This window comes from Lolium perenne, chromosome 4 (assembly GCF_019359855.2).
Source record: "Lolium perenne isolate Kyuss_39 chromosome 4, Kyuss_2.0, whole genome shotgun sequence".
NCBI classification, from domain to species: Eukaryota; Viridiplantae; Streptophyta; class Magnoliopsida; order Poales; family Poaceae; genus Lolium; species Lolium perenne.
This window is the reverse complement of record NC_067247.2, coordinates 287,757,604-287,772,195: the sequence shown is the minus strand read 5'-3', so window position 1 is coordinate 287,772,195 and position 14,592 is coordinate 287,757,604. Positions and strand designations below refer to the sequence as shown.

Below are 14,592 nucleotides of genomic sequence, written 5' to 3'. Positions count from 1 at the left end.
GTTCCGTGCTCGTTCCATTCAAATTCGAAAGATCTTTGGTGGATAAGTGTACGTTGGGGTAGCTGGGGACCGCTTCAGTTTCAAACCGTTTGCACCCTGCACAGGAAGCTAGCAACGTTCATGTCTGGAGCAGGAGCCCCAGCAGACGGAGCTTTTTGCTTTCTTGAAAGCAACTCCCCGGTTGTTCGCTCGCTGGATTAAGATAACATCACATCGATTTCGCACCTCAGGTAGCAACATAACTGGCACGCACAACCAGGTGTTTGTTTAAGCAGGATTACGACTTTTGTTCGCGTTCTTGCGTGGAAGTGGAACACCAAACGCCGTGTTTTAGTTAAGACAGCGTTCCTCCAGGGAGGCTGGTAGCTGGAATTGTTAAGGAAAAAGTCCATTTTAAACCTTAAAGTTGTAGGCAGAAGCCAAATCGAACCCCAAAGTCGAAATCCCTGAAGTTTGCACTCTCAGCTCTCTAATCCTGATCTATTTAGGACCCTAAGTAAGGTTAGGCTGAAAAACGCTGACGTGGCCGGGATTACTGTCAGATGCGGGCCTGGTAGGTAGGCACTTAACGGGTAGAAGTGGCTCGCAGTTACTTTGGCGGAGAGAGAGAGCAATTGGGGAACGATTGTAGGGTTTCCAGCGGGGAGAGAGAGCGGGGCGGCGGTGGTGGAGGCGACAGCAGATCGCGCGGACGGCGGCGGTGAAGAATGTCGTCGGGAGCTTCTTCCGCGCCTGGATTCCGTGTCGCATCTGGCAGGAGAGGAAGTGAAGGGAGGTCACCGGTGACCTATCGGCAGAGTCCGATGGCGTACGAGCTAGTGAAGCTCTGCAACTGCAATCCGCCGAGGAAGGCTCCTAGATGGATTTCATGGAGCGGCATGAACCCAGGGAGGAGGTATTACGCCTGCGTGGATGCGTTGGTGAGTTATTCATTCGGATTCCTTTTTTGCTTGTTGACATTTTCCCCCATTTTGCCCTCATTTTCTCTGATTAATTCCATTTGGATTGGCCAAATTGTGCAGAACGGCCGTGGCTGTGGGTATGTGGAATGGCATGATCCGCCATTGCCAGAGTTCTGGAGTGAGCTGATTGGTGATTTGCGTGATGAAGTGTGGAGGCTACGCGGCTTACAGCAGGCTGCTCCTCATGTTGTTCAAGAAGCAAGTGATGGCAGGCTTCAGGCTATGCAAGATGAGCTGAGAGAGAAGACTGAAGAGATAGCAGCTTTGAAGGGAAATTATGACAAAGTGATGCTAGCTTTTGTTGTGTTTGTGTTTGGGTTACTGGCAGGAAAGATGTTTATGCAGTGAACAAGTGTGAATGTCTAGATGATGTTATGAATGTAGTAATGTGATGTCTAGATGATGTTATGAATGTAGAACTCCTGGGTTTGTAAGCTATGCACTGATGTCAAGTTTATGTTATGAATCAAGAAGTGTTGTGATGTCTAGATGATGTTTATGAATGTTTATAAAATGTCTGGGAGTATCTGTGATAGAAAGATGCATTTGAATCAATGTTGACAGAAGTTAATCATGACAGCAACAGAAACTGGAGAGCATTATAAACTTCATGGTACATAAACCCAATTTGACAGCACAAGTGCATTTCATAGAATCTTAGCACAACCATGTTTGACAGCATCATAAAACCAAAATAATCTGGACAAGTGCAACATCAACTGGACAAGTGCATTTGACACCTACATAAGCTGGAGATGTGCATTTCACAGCAGTACAACCAAAAGAAATGCCAGCAGTACAAACTGAATCATCTAGGTATCCACTAGCAGTAAAGTACTGATAGCTGGGAATTGCAGATGCTGGTGTCCTTTTCTTCTTGTTGGCAGCAGTTCCACTTCCACTTCCACTGCCAGTTTGTGCACTTCCACTTCCACTGCCAGTTTGTGCACTTCTCATCCTGGGAGGTTTAAACCTTGATGCACCAGATGCTTGTGGAGCAGGCCTTGATGCAGCAGATGATTTTGGAGCAGGCCTTGATGCACCAGATGCTTGTGGAGCTTGAGAGGATGCACCAGATGCTTGTGGAGCAGGCCTTGATGCACCAGATGCTTGTGAGGCTTGAGAGGATGGTGGTTGACTGGAAGTTGCTTGGGAGGCTGGTGCTTGAGAAGATGATCCAGGCTATTCAAAATATTGAGAACATCTAGTTAAAGCAATAAAAAATGAAATAAAATCCTCAATACAAGAAGATATAGTTAAATTACCTCTTGTGCTTTCCTTTTCTTGGTAGTTTTGACAAGGTGTGCATTTTTCTTTTTCCCTCTCTCTGGATTTTTGATGCAACTTGATTTGTTATGCCCTGGATTTCCACACATGGAACAAGAAATGGTAGTGCCATGTTTGGACATTTTATTGGCACACTTGGGTTTCTCTGTCTCCTCCCTTTTTATGTCATTTTTCTTTGGCCTTCCTGGCATTTTGACATAACCTGGTGCTTGAGGTCTTGGTTTGTCAGACACTGGCCACATTTCCTCTCCTTCCACAGGCTGCAAGCAATGTTCATATATCTTGTTGAACACTTCAACAGAATAGCATGGATCAATAAAATCCTCCACTGATTTGGAACATTTATATATAGCAGTAATTGCATGAGAGCAAGGAAGCCCTGACAACTGAAAATAGCCACAGGAACATGTCCTTTTTTCTAAACTGACAGTGTACTGCCTCTTCCTCCCTGTCATAAGCTTGACTTCAAAGCCATCTTTCCCATTCCAGAGCACCTCCATGAATTGTGTTCTGGCTATACTGGCCTTGAGCTTGTTGAAAATGCTAGGGCATATTTTCCCATGAAATTTCTCTCCTTTTGCCCTTTGTTCCTGAATTCTAGTAAAAACCTTTTTCCTACATTGTTGTGTTGTTGCATGAGTAAGTGTATTACTACATCAGAAAAAATATACTTGCATGGAAATGAGAGGATATACTTGCATGGTTAAGTGTAATACCTTATTTTTTCTTGCATGGAAATGATAGGATAGAACCTTGCATCAACAATTGCATGACTGAAAGATTCAGACAAGTTGTTGTCTATTGACTCACATTTGGAACCAACTGGGAAAAAAGCTCTTGCCCAGTGCACTGGCTCAGTTCTCATCATGTCCTTGGCACCTTCAGGTGTTTCTTGTGCTAGCTTAGCTCTGTAGTAGTTGAAATCCTGCTGATTTGATGCTTTGGCAACAGCCCAGAACTTCTTCTGCCATTCATGTGCCCTGTGCTTCTTTCTCCAGTTAGCATAGATGTGTCTAGCACACATTCTATGCTCTGCTTTTGGTAGAAAGTCCTTCATAGCATTTATTAGCCCCTTTTGTTGATCAGAGATGAAGACCCAACCATCTCCACTATTATTTATGTTCAGATCTTTGATAAGCAGTCCAATAAACCATTTCCAAGTTTCATTAGTTTCCATCTCTACCACTGCCCAAGCTACTGGATACATTTGATTATTTGCATCTCTAGCAATGGCACACAACAATTCACCCTTCACAACTCCTTTGAAGAAGCATCCATCAAGTCCTATGACTTTCCTACAACCTGCCTTGAATCCTTCCTTCAGTGCTTTGAAGCATACATAAAAACTTTGGAATATGTTCTGATCCATATTGGTAGGATCTAGACACACAGCCACAGTGCTTCCTGGGTTGCTCCTAAGCAACTCTAGCTGGTAATCAAATACCCTGGTGTATTCATTTTTCATTCCAGCCATGAGCTTCTCCATCACAATCTTCTTAGCATGCTTGCATTTTAAAGCTGTGACATCTGCAAACATGTCCTGCAAGACTGTTGCTTTCATACTCTCAATCTTCCACATTGGGTTTGCTAATATGAAATGCTCATATCTCTGGGCAATAACTTTAGCAGTCACAAGCTTATTGTCTCTGTTTTGTGCACAATGATGCTCATCATTGAATGTGACAATCTGGAATCTACTTGATCTTGTTGTCTTTGCTGCATACAATAGCCAGGGACAGTTCTCCCAACCACACTTTGCCCTCACTCTATCAACCTCTGACTTCACAAATTTGATGCTTCTCTTGGTAACAAGTCCATATTTCTTCAGTGCCTTTACTAGCTGACCCTTGCTTCTAAACACCATACTCAAAAGGAAGTGAGGAATTTCAGTTGCACTGTTGTACCTTGGGTACTTGCTTTTCCTCCTAATAGTTTGCCCATCTGAATCTTCATCATATGAGAAATCTTCATCAGATGAATCAAAATCCCAGTCTTTCTCTTCTTCTCCTATCCGTTCTTCCATGTTTGCAACAAGCTCAATTGGAATTGGTGCTTTAGAATCCATTCCAATCCAACTCTTTGTGTCTTTCATCCTCTTCTTGAATTTCCTAGCATGCCTTCTGAGCTCCACAACCTCTGAATTCTCTCCACTGTCTTCACTGTGTGCCACATATTCAGGGTCTGAATCAGAATCTTCACTGTCAGTTTGCACTTGCTCTCCTGCATGTTCCATTGCATCTGCCACTTGCTCTGCTCCTGATGGATTCACAACTTGAGAAAGAGGATCCTGAGAATACATGACTAGATCAGTACCAACACTTCTTCTTCTTGCTGTAGCAGGTTTAGCTGGACTCTTCCTAACCTCAGTGACAACACCACTGCCATTTGTAACAAATACATCATCTGAACTTTCTGCTGGTTCAGCAGCAATGACAACATCTAGTTCATCATCACTCATAAGCAGCATCAGTTCATCTTCTTCAAAGTCACTCCCACTTCTGCTGTCCTCAGTGTCTTCCTCTCCATGGTATTCTACATAAACATCTGCTACTCCTCCAGGACAAATGTACTCTGCCATCCTCATGCATCCACTGTCATTATACAAGAACACTAGTCCATCTGACAGAGTTTTACCAGGAAATGAAACTTCATTGATTCCTTCAGCTGAATATGCTCTTTCAAATAGCCTTTCAATTCTTGTAGTGACAACTTATCCCTCTCAATCTCTGACATTGCTTCATCTCCACCAACATAATCCACATTGGGACCAATGCGGACGAAGTCGCCACCAATGTGAAATCTGACGACCAAAATCTCCGTAGGGTCCATGTTACAACTGCAATAAACATAAAGTATTCACTATTCGGCACTATTGCGAACAAAATCAACCAGAAAATCCATCAAAATCTACCAAAAATCCTACCTTTACCCACAGCACAAACCCCACCCAAAATTCGTGCATAAAACCCTAACCCTGCCGACTATCAGAGACTATTCCATACGGCTACTGGAGGCGGAGGAGGTCGGAGACATTACCTGGAACGCCTCAATGCGCCGCGCCGTCACGATCGTTGCCGCCGTCGATCAACTGCCCGTCGCCATGGCCGTCGTAGAAGCCGAGGAAGAATACCAGGCGACGCCACGACTGACCTAGGTGGGCTGCTTGCTGCGCTAAATGGCGATGACAAATGGGCCTAACTAACGCGGCCCAACTTATTTTAGCCCACATGCGCATCCGTTCGGCCACTTCCCTCTTCTGAACCCAAATCCCAGCCACGTCACCGAACCCCGTTTGGCAAATGGACTCAGGGTCCTAAATAGACCAGGATTAGAGAGCTGAGAGTGCAAACTTCAGGGATTTCGACTTTGGGGTTCGATTTAGCTTCTGCCTACAACTTTAAGGTTTAAAATGGACTTTTTCCAATTCACAGGGGAAAACTGATGATGACATCGTAAGCTGAAATGTTCAAATCTGTATCCTAGGAGAGCGTCTCCACTCGGTATCACGTTTAAAATACCCAGACCATTCGTTTACAAAATGATGTAGTTGGGCGTCTAGAACCTGAAAGTCCAGCACCTAGGCTGGCATCTGAAATCTGAAACTACAGATGCAAGGATCAGAATATTCCCATGCGAGTTGCAATCTCAGATGCCAGAACTAACATGCTAAGCAGTGATTTTGTGATTGAATATGCACGTCGTGCCCTGATTTATGCCGAGCACGATCTTGTTCAAATCCTTCGCGATTCTTGCAGCATGCTACTGAACACCATTCGTTTGACTTTGTTTAGTATACAACTGCTGATTGCAACATGCATCCATACGACTCCTACGGCCTGCATGCTCAGCTCAGGCTCAAACCTGACATGAGCTGTACTCACGAAGTCACAATTTCTTGCGAAGAACTGGTGCAGGGTAATAACTTTGCAGCTCCTCCATTTGGAGCTTTATTTGACCAACGGCATAAATAAATTAAAAAAGATTAACGTGCCGCCATCGTTCTTCAGAAAAGTCCAGGGTGGAAGCTCTGATCTCTTCTGCTTGGACTAAGCCAGACATGCTGATGGAGTCAAGAATGAAGGTAACACCGTGGGGTTAGCTTTCGAAGGTGATGTTACTAGACAGCGATCACAAAAGGATAACGCGGTAAGCACGTGGTTTGTGGACATATAGGTGTGGTCATTTTAATTTGAGTGGTGTTTGCTTCGGATTTTGGATTTGGAATTGATCAATTCCGCGGTTCAGTGTAAAGGCATTGACTGGTGAGTGGCACAAGAGGAACGGTTTGGTGGCCCTGTCCCCTGTGCATATCAAAACATGAAAAGCTCACGTGGGCATGCATTTTACCACTGTAGGTTTCATGAGGTTTTATTGCGTAAGATTTGTCTGTTTGTTTCTGTCGAAAGTTGCATGAGGTTTTGTTGAAACTTGTCAAAACAAAGTTGAAAGCTAACGTGACAGTGATTTAAAGTGAAGTTTTACTAGAGGTGAAAGCTGGGTTGGTTTAAATATTTGATGAATTTGGTTGAAGCTTGAGTAGAATCCAGTTGAAAATTGTAAAAAAGGTTAAAAGTTGTACTTTTCTCACTTGAATGCCGAGTTCTGCCTTTTGAGGGGTTGGATCGAACCTTCTAACCTTGTTGGAACAAGACCCCCACGTCGCTCCTATTGAGCGATTTTGGGGAACCCTAGCATGCCATCGATGGGCCCCTCGTCGACCTCGATGCCGACCACGCCGCAGTGGTGGTGGCTTTGCATACCTAGGTGGTAGGGGGCCTCGCGATGGGCGTGGATGTCGATGACGCTTGTGTAGATATGCACCAGAGATCGTCCATCGTAATTTGTGGTGACCCTGCATACCACTGCATGTTGTAGTATGCCAGTCGTTGATATAACATTCACGAAGTACCATTCCGCAAATACTACATCCCTCAGAGTAGTACAACAGAACATAGCATGTCCATAACTCATTCATTTATTATTACAACTATCATACACATGTCATCTCGGAGCTCCTCTTGGGTCCTAAGAGGAATACTCCTGGGTTCGAGGCGAACCCAACTTAGCTTACAATGTAAGAGTCTCATTAAGGTATACATTTATTTCCTCGAGCAGCTAAATACTAAGAGTTCGGGCTGCTCGGCTACTACTACTACTCGAGATGTTTAGGCTTGATCTCCTCCGGAAGCCTCCCCGGATCCGTAGACGATGAGGTAGTCTACGCCTTCGATACCTCCTGAAGGTCTGGTTCTTCATAGCCGATGATCTCGGCTCCTTCATTGTTGTCGTAGTCCTCCTCCAGACGATTCAGATAGTCTAAGCATGGGATTTAAGAGTGGTATGAGTACGAGCGTACTCAACAAGTTCATTATAGATAAGAGGTGTTTAATGCACTAGCTACGATATTAGACCAGAAAGTCTAATACCAATGCAAGTTTTGGTAAACATTTCTTCAAGAGATTGCTTTTATTCCTAAGAGCTATGTCCGTCAGCCTTCACCGGTTTACTAGAACTTCGTGGAGCTCCTTTCCGGCCCCGTTCGCAGTTCCTCATCCCGGAACAGGGAGTGACAGGTCACAGTTCTTTACACTCTGCAGAGGTGTGTTGCTTTACCCATAAGAGATCTTAACCTTGGTGCCAACCGGGCAGCTTTCCCGTCCACACTTCCTTCGGTGTGAGGCCCGGTATAAGGTCTAGCCAATCATGTTCCTCCGCTACCTCGAACACCCACCCTTTGTTGCATGCCCCGACCCTGGGTCCACGTCGGTCCCATTATTCCCGTAATTTCAGGGTGGACCCCGACCACGACGACAGTGCTGGGCTCTACCATACACTCCTACGCCGGTAGCTGCAACCCATCATAGACCGCATTACCGTGGGGAATTAGAATGGGATCCCCACCCTCCGGTTGTTCCGCAAGACACAACTGCTACGGCAAGCAATGCTTTACCGTGGGGAATTAGAATGGGATCCCCACCCTCCGATTGTTCCGCCAGATACAACTGCTACGGTAAGCGCATCCGTTGATGAACGAGAGGTGGAAACACTTTTGACTACTCTGTCCCACTCCGGATCTTATGGTTAACACGGGTATTACGGCACAAGAATCACTGGCGACATTTGTTGTTTAATCCTAGATGGATATAAACCCTTGCAATGGAACCTCCACCATATCAACACAATCCATGGTTCCATTGCCCACCACATAGTCATATTCATAGTTATGAAAATAGTGGTTTTGGTTTTTATGCAATAGTGATAACCATAATACTTTACAAGTAATTTGATAGAAATACTCAAATGACATGAGCAAGTGATGAACTTGCCTGAACACTGCAAAGTTTTGCAGTTGGAAGGTGTGGACTGACCCTTGTCCTCTGTCTCTGAAAAGTAGCATCATTGTCCGATAAGGGCAATGGTTAAAGAAGCAATTATGCATGATTCCAGTTTTAGGGTTTGTTCCCCCCTTCCGATGTCGTTGTAATTTCATGTGAGAGGTTAATACTAAGAATAATTCAGGGATACTTTGTTTAGGATAAATACAACCTTGAAATATTGTCAAGGTGTTTTTAAAGTCCAATTGCATTAATGGACTTATTTTCATTTTAGAAAATAATATATGTGGTTTAAATTCTTATTTAAATCATCAAAATAAGACTTATTCTTAATTGTCTTCAAAAATTCTGTTTGGTATTTTATTTAAATAGAGAATTTTATGCTGATCCATTTTCCTATTTTTAATTACTTTTTTAGAGCTTTTATCAATTTTCTATCGAATTTCAAAGTTTCAGATTTTTATCAAATTGTGAAAGGACATATATGCCCCTGGGCCCACCTATCAGTGGAGCCCAGTGGGTTGGGCTAAACCAGCTCGGGTCCAACCGACCCGAGCGGTCGCTCGCTCACTCCCTCACCTCGCGCCGCTCGACCTAACCCTAATCCCCTCCTCTCTCACTGGCGACCTGCGTCGCCCGCACCGTCGCCGGCCGATTCCGGCGGTCTCCGGCCGCCATGGCATACGCCATGGGGCGCAATCGAACCGCCAGACGACGGTGATTCGTTCCCTCCGCGTCGATTTGGAGCTGACGCCGTCCCTCGCTCGTCATCGACCCTCACCGCCATGCCTAGGGTTCGGGATCCGCTTGATCCCGTGGCTCCCCAAGCTCCGGGCGTGATGGTGCTGTGGCCGCCACGATGGGGTGGTGCTGTGGCGCCGCCATGGCCTGGCTTGGCCTGGCGCCGCCGCGCCCTGGCGTGTGCCGCCGTGGCCGCCATGGTGGTTGGCCTGCTCGACCCTGGTACGTCCTCCACCTCTTCTTCTCTCTTATGTGCATGTTCTTCTTCCTCTCTCAGTAGCTCTAGCCAAGGCTTTCCTCCTCATGGAGGGCCTGCCGTGCTGTTGCTGTTGCTCTGTTGCGCCTAGCTTGCTGTGTGGCGTGTGCTGCTACTTGTGGTACTGCCATCAATCCTAGCTACGGTGCTGCCCTATTCTGCCTATTAGCTGGGCTTAATTCTTGCTATCTTGATTGTGCACAGTTCTGTGCATGTTCCAGAGCCACATGCTTGTTGAATCTTGCATATCTGGCTTGGATCCTTCCCTGTGCCTCTGTTCTAGTTACTATTCTTGCTAGACATTCATGTGTATTCAATTTGGCTGCCCTGGCTTGATTACCATGTGTATTCCTTGCAATTTGCAAGTTCCAGGGCACTGGTATGCTGTCCCTTGTGCTCAATTTCATGTGTATGCTTGATTGAGCATTACTGCTGATTTAACTGCATGATTCAGTGATGAGCACCAAGTGCTTTACTTATTTATCTTGATCTAGTGGTTCATCCTGCCTTGGATGTGCTTCTGGATACAATCATTTAATTATCTATTTGGTTGTCTGTGAAACACTTGTTGATTATCTGTGGCCAATTAAATACCTGGTCCATGCTCTGTTGCTTAGTGATGCTCTAGCATGCTCTAGCATGCTATGGCAAGCTCTGATGATCATGTGATCATCAACAGCTGATAATTGGTTTGCTTACCTGTGCCTGTGCATTGCTGTTACCTATTTATGTGTATGTGTGTGGCACAGATCAGTGCTGGTGCTTGCTCAAGCATCAGCTGATGCTTGCAGTGATCCTCTGGATCATTAGCATGTGTCTGTTTCATGATTTACTTGTTAATATCAATTATCTGTGTTGCCTTTATTGATGGGGTGGATAATTGATGTGAACTGTGATACAGTGATGATCATCACAATTGATTGGCTTAGGCTAGATGGATGCCCACAGTGGTTGGGAACCCTAGCCCTTCTTTGAACCCAATCAGGGTGATGATATTTGTATTTGGCTTGTTGGTTTGGCTGTTCTAGGGTTTGAGGTGTCCCTGGCAGTATTCATATGCTGCCCTAGGGTAGCTCCCCTATTTGGTGGCTTTCTGTGATGGATAGATGCTCACTGGCTAGTCACTTAGTGAATTTCCAGTAGCCTTGATGTTGATAAACAGGATAGGCACATGTTGCCTATCAATCTGATGGTTTAGCTAGGCTAATAGGTGCTTTGTGAATCTGAATGGCTACAAGGAGTAAATCCATGCTGGATTTCTCTGGTTTTGACACTGTGTTGTCACAACCAGTGTTCCCTGGTTTATTTTCCTTTTAGCCTTGGTTGTACTTGCTGGCACCAATTGGTTTAGTAACCAAATGATGATACACCCAGGGTTTTCCTACCCTTCTGTGCTCCTGTGATGCAAGCATGCTTAAGTATGAGCAAGGTATGATCTTGCTCAGGCTCTTGTGTGGTATACCTCACTCCAGCTCCTAGAATGTGCTGTTGGTGTAGAGGTTTGCCTCTGTGTTGATCTTATGGTTGCTTTGCTTGCCCTGCTCCTCCTGGTGTCTTGATGAGCTTGATTTTAATTCAGTGGTGTGCTGGAATAGATTGAACAGTGAGGCTGTTCTATCTGTTCTAGCTGTTCTTGGTGTTCTTGGTGTTCTTGGTGGCTTACCAGTTCAGTTCTGCCGATGGTTGAATCAAATGGCTAGGGTTTGGCTGGGAAAAGCTTTTATATGCTGCTGGCTTGCTCTTGCTGGTCGACAGCACCACCTGCAGCTTGTGGTGACCCACCCTGGTGTGTGTGTGTGTTACACATGCACATAGCCTGGTGAGCTGCCTGGTTGTGTGTGTGTGCAAGTGCTGTGCACTTGGGCTTGATTCTATCTGTGGCATGGCTCTGCTCGGCAGAGACTTGAGCATATCCACTTCATTTCATTTGTTTGCTAACCTGCCAAGTGGCTATGCCACTTGGCATAACACTTGTTTTTATTTGCTTTGTGTTTGTGTGCAGGAAAACAACCTGATGCTCCAAGGATCATGGAGATCATCAAGTACAAGGCTAGATGAAGACTAGCTTGTAGTGTTAGGATAGAACATTAATTTGTACTTTTCTTTTCTTTTCATTTTCCATGTTATCCAATTCTTGTAATATGTTGTAATATTCATTTGTTCCAATTTTGAATATTGTAAGTGACAATGTATTATGTGTGTGATGATCAATAAAGCCCAAGTTTTCCTTATTGAGCTTAATGTAATAGTTGTATTACTTGTATCATTGCTTAATGGTAATTGTTGGTGAAATTATCTCAAATTTGAATTATGTGATGATTATTTAATGTTTGAATTTGAAATTCAAATTCAAATTTGGTTTGAATTCAATCAAACAACTTAACTTGTAATTCAATCATGCAACTTAAGTTTGTGATGCAAACTCTCCCCTCTCTTCTCAAAACCCTAGTTTAGTTGAATAAGGAACAGGTTTGTCGCACTCACGAAACCCTAACCCTGTAAGGTGTCGAGAGAGAAACTTGTTCCCCTTCGATGCAGTTTTTGTTTAAAAGCGCGAAATTTCCCCGTAAATTACAATGCAATGCACATCCCTTTCTAAAATCTACCCCTCGATCGTCTCTAAACCTGGGATATTACAGCCTTTCCCCCTCAAAGAAAACTTCGTCCCGAAGTTGTGGTTGTAATACCTGAAAAGTTCGAGGTATGTTTTCCTCAGGTCTTCCTCCTTTTCCCAGGTGGCTTCCCTCTCGAGATGGTGCTTCCATTGTATCTTGCAGTACTTTATCGCTCGATTCCTGAGTTGTTTCCAGTTTTCCTCGAGAATCTTCGCTGGCTTCTCGATGTATGTCAAATCTGGTTGTAACTCAAGCTCTTCATGTGATACGGGTTCATCTGGGGTCTTTAAACATTTTCTGAGTTGCGACACATGAAATATGTTGTGAACCTGTGATAACCTTCCCGGTAGTTCCAATTCGAAGGCTAACCCTCGGTTTTGACTCAAAATCTTGAAAGGTCCGATGTACCTAGGGCTAAGCTTTCCTTTTACTCCAAACCTCTGGAGTCCTTTCATCGGGCTCACCTTAAGGTATACCATGTCTCCAACTCGTGGCTCCCATGTTCTTCTCTTTTGATCGGCATAACTCTTCTGTCGGCTCTGGGCTATCTTGAGCCTATCCCTGATAATGTCGATGATTTGTTGCTTTTCCTTGACATAATCAGGGTTAAACTCTTTGCTTGCTCCGGCTTCATACCAACATATAGGTGATCTACACTTTCTTCCATACAGAGCTTCAAATGGTGCCATCTTGATGCTGCTTTGGTAACTATTATTATATGAAAACTCTGCTAGTGGTAAGTGCTCCTCCCATGATCCTCCGAAGTCTAGAGCACAAGCCCTGAGCATATCCTCTAAGATCTGGTTGGTTCTCTCGGTTTGTCCACCGGTCTGGGGATGATAAGCGGTACTATAGTCCAACTTGGATCCTAAAGCTTCGTGTAGTTGCTTCCAGAATGCTGATGTGAACACGGATCCTCGATCCGACACGATCTTCTTGGGCACTCCATGCTTACTCATGATCTCTTTGATGTAAAGATCGATGAGTTTCTCTCCTTTATCCTGCTGATTTACCGCTAAGAAGTGTGCACTCTTCGTCAACCGGTCCACGATTACCCATATCATGTCCTTCTTTTTATTGGTCATGGGTAGTCCGGTGATGAAATCCATCCCTATTTCCTCCCATTTCCACTCTGGAATAGGTAAAGGTTGTAACTTTCCTGCCGGACTTTGGTGTTCAGCCTTCACTCTCTGGCAGGTATGGCATTCCGCCACATATTGTGCTATCTCTCTCTTCATATTATTCCACCAGAATAACTCCTTTAGATCCATGTACATCTTTGTACTTCCCGGATGAATGGAGTATGGTGTTTGATGGGCTTCCCGGAGTATTACTTCCTTGATTTCATCAATATCCGGAACACAAATTCTCTTCTGGAACCATAACGATCCAGATTCTCCGCGGTGAAATTCTGATGGTCTTCCCTCATCTATTCTTCTCATCTCCTCCACGATGAATGGATCGTCTAGCTGACCCATCATTATCTCATTCTTCAGGTTGACATTTAGCTCATCGGCTACTTGTAAAGCCGATAGTCCTTCATGAGCTTCCTTCTCCCAAAGTTGTATTTGAGCTTGACTTATTTCCTTCCTCAACTCCGGTGATATTTCTTGTTCCACTCCTCCGGTGCTCTTCCTACTCAAGGCATCTGCTACAACATTGGCCTTCCCTGGAGTGTAATTGATGGTCAAATCATAATCCTTGATCAATTCTAGCCATCTTTTCTGCCTCATGTTGAGTTCCTTCTGAGTGAAGAAATATTTGAGACTCTTATGATCTGTATAGAGCTCACACTTGGCTCCATAAAGGAAATGTCTCCATGTTTTGAGTGCAAATACAACTGCTGCTAGCTCTAAATCATGTGTTGGATAATTCACTTCATGAGGTCTGAGTTGCCTCGATCCATAAGATATCACTTTCCGATCTTGCATGAGTACGCAACCCAATCCATGCTTGGATGCGTCACAGTACACGGTGTAATCCTTGCCAACTTCCGAAACTGCTAACACCGGTGCCGTGGTGAGTTTCTCCTTTAGAGTTTGAAAACTCTTCTCACACTCCTCTGACCACACGAATGGTGTGTTCTTTCTTAACAGCTTCGTCATTGGTCCTGCTATCTTGGAGAATCCTTCAATGAATCTCCGATAATATCCTGCCATTCCTAGGAATCCTCGGATTTCCTTGACAGTCTTGGGTGCTTCCCATTCTAAAACTGCTGCTACCTTGCTCGGGTTAACAGCGATTCCATCTTTACTAATGACATGACCAAGAAATTCCACTTGATCTAGCCAAAATTCACACTTGCTGAATTTGGCATAGAGTTGATGTTCTCTTAGTGTTTGCAACACTAACCTCAAATGTTCAGCATGTTCGGCCTTGTTCTTGGAATAGATCAA

General features: G+C 44.5%; 1 pseudogene; it reads right to left on the bottom strand.

The window, feature by feature from the left end:
• Positions 1 to 1,643: 1,643 nt before the first annotated feature.
• LOC139830182 (uncharacterized) lies at positions 1,644 to 5,078 on the bottom strand (annotated as a pseudogene).
• Between the last annotated feature and the right edge of the window lie 9,514 nt (positions 5,079 to 14,592).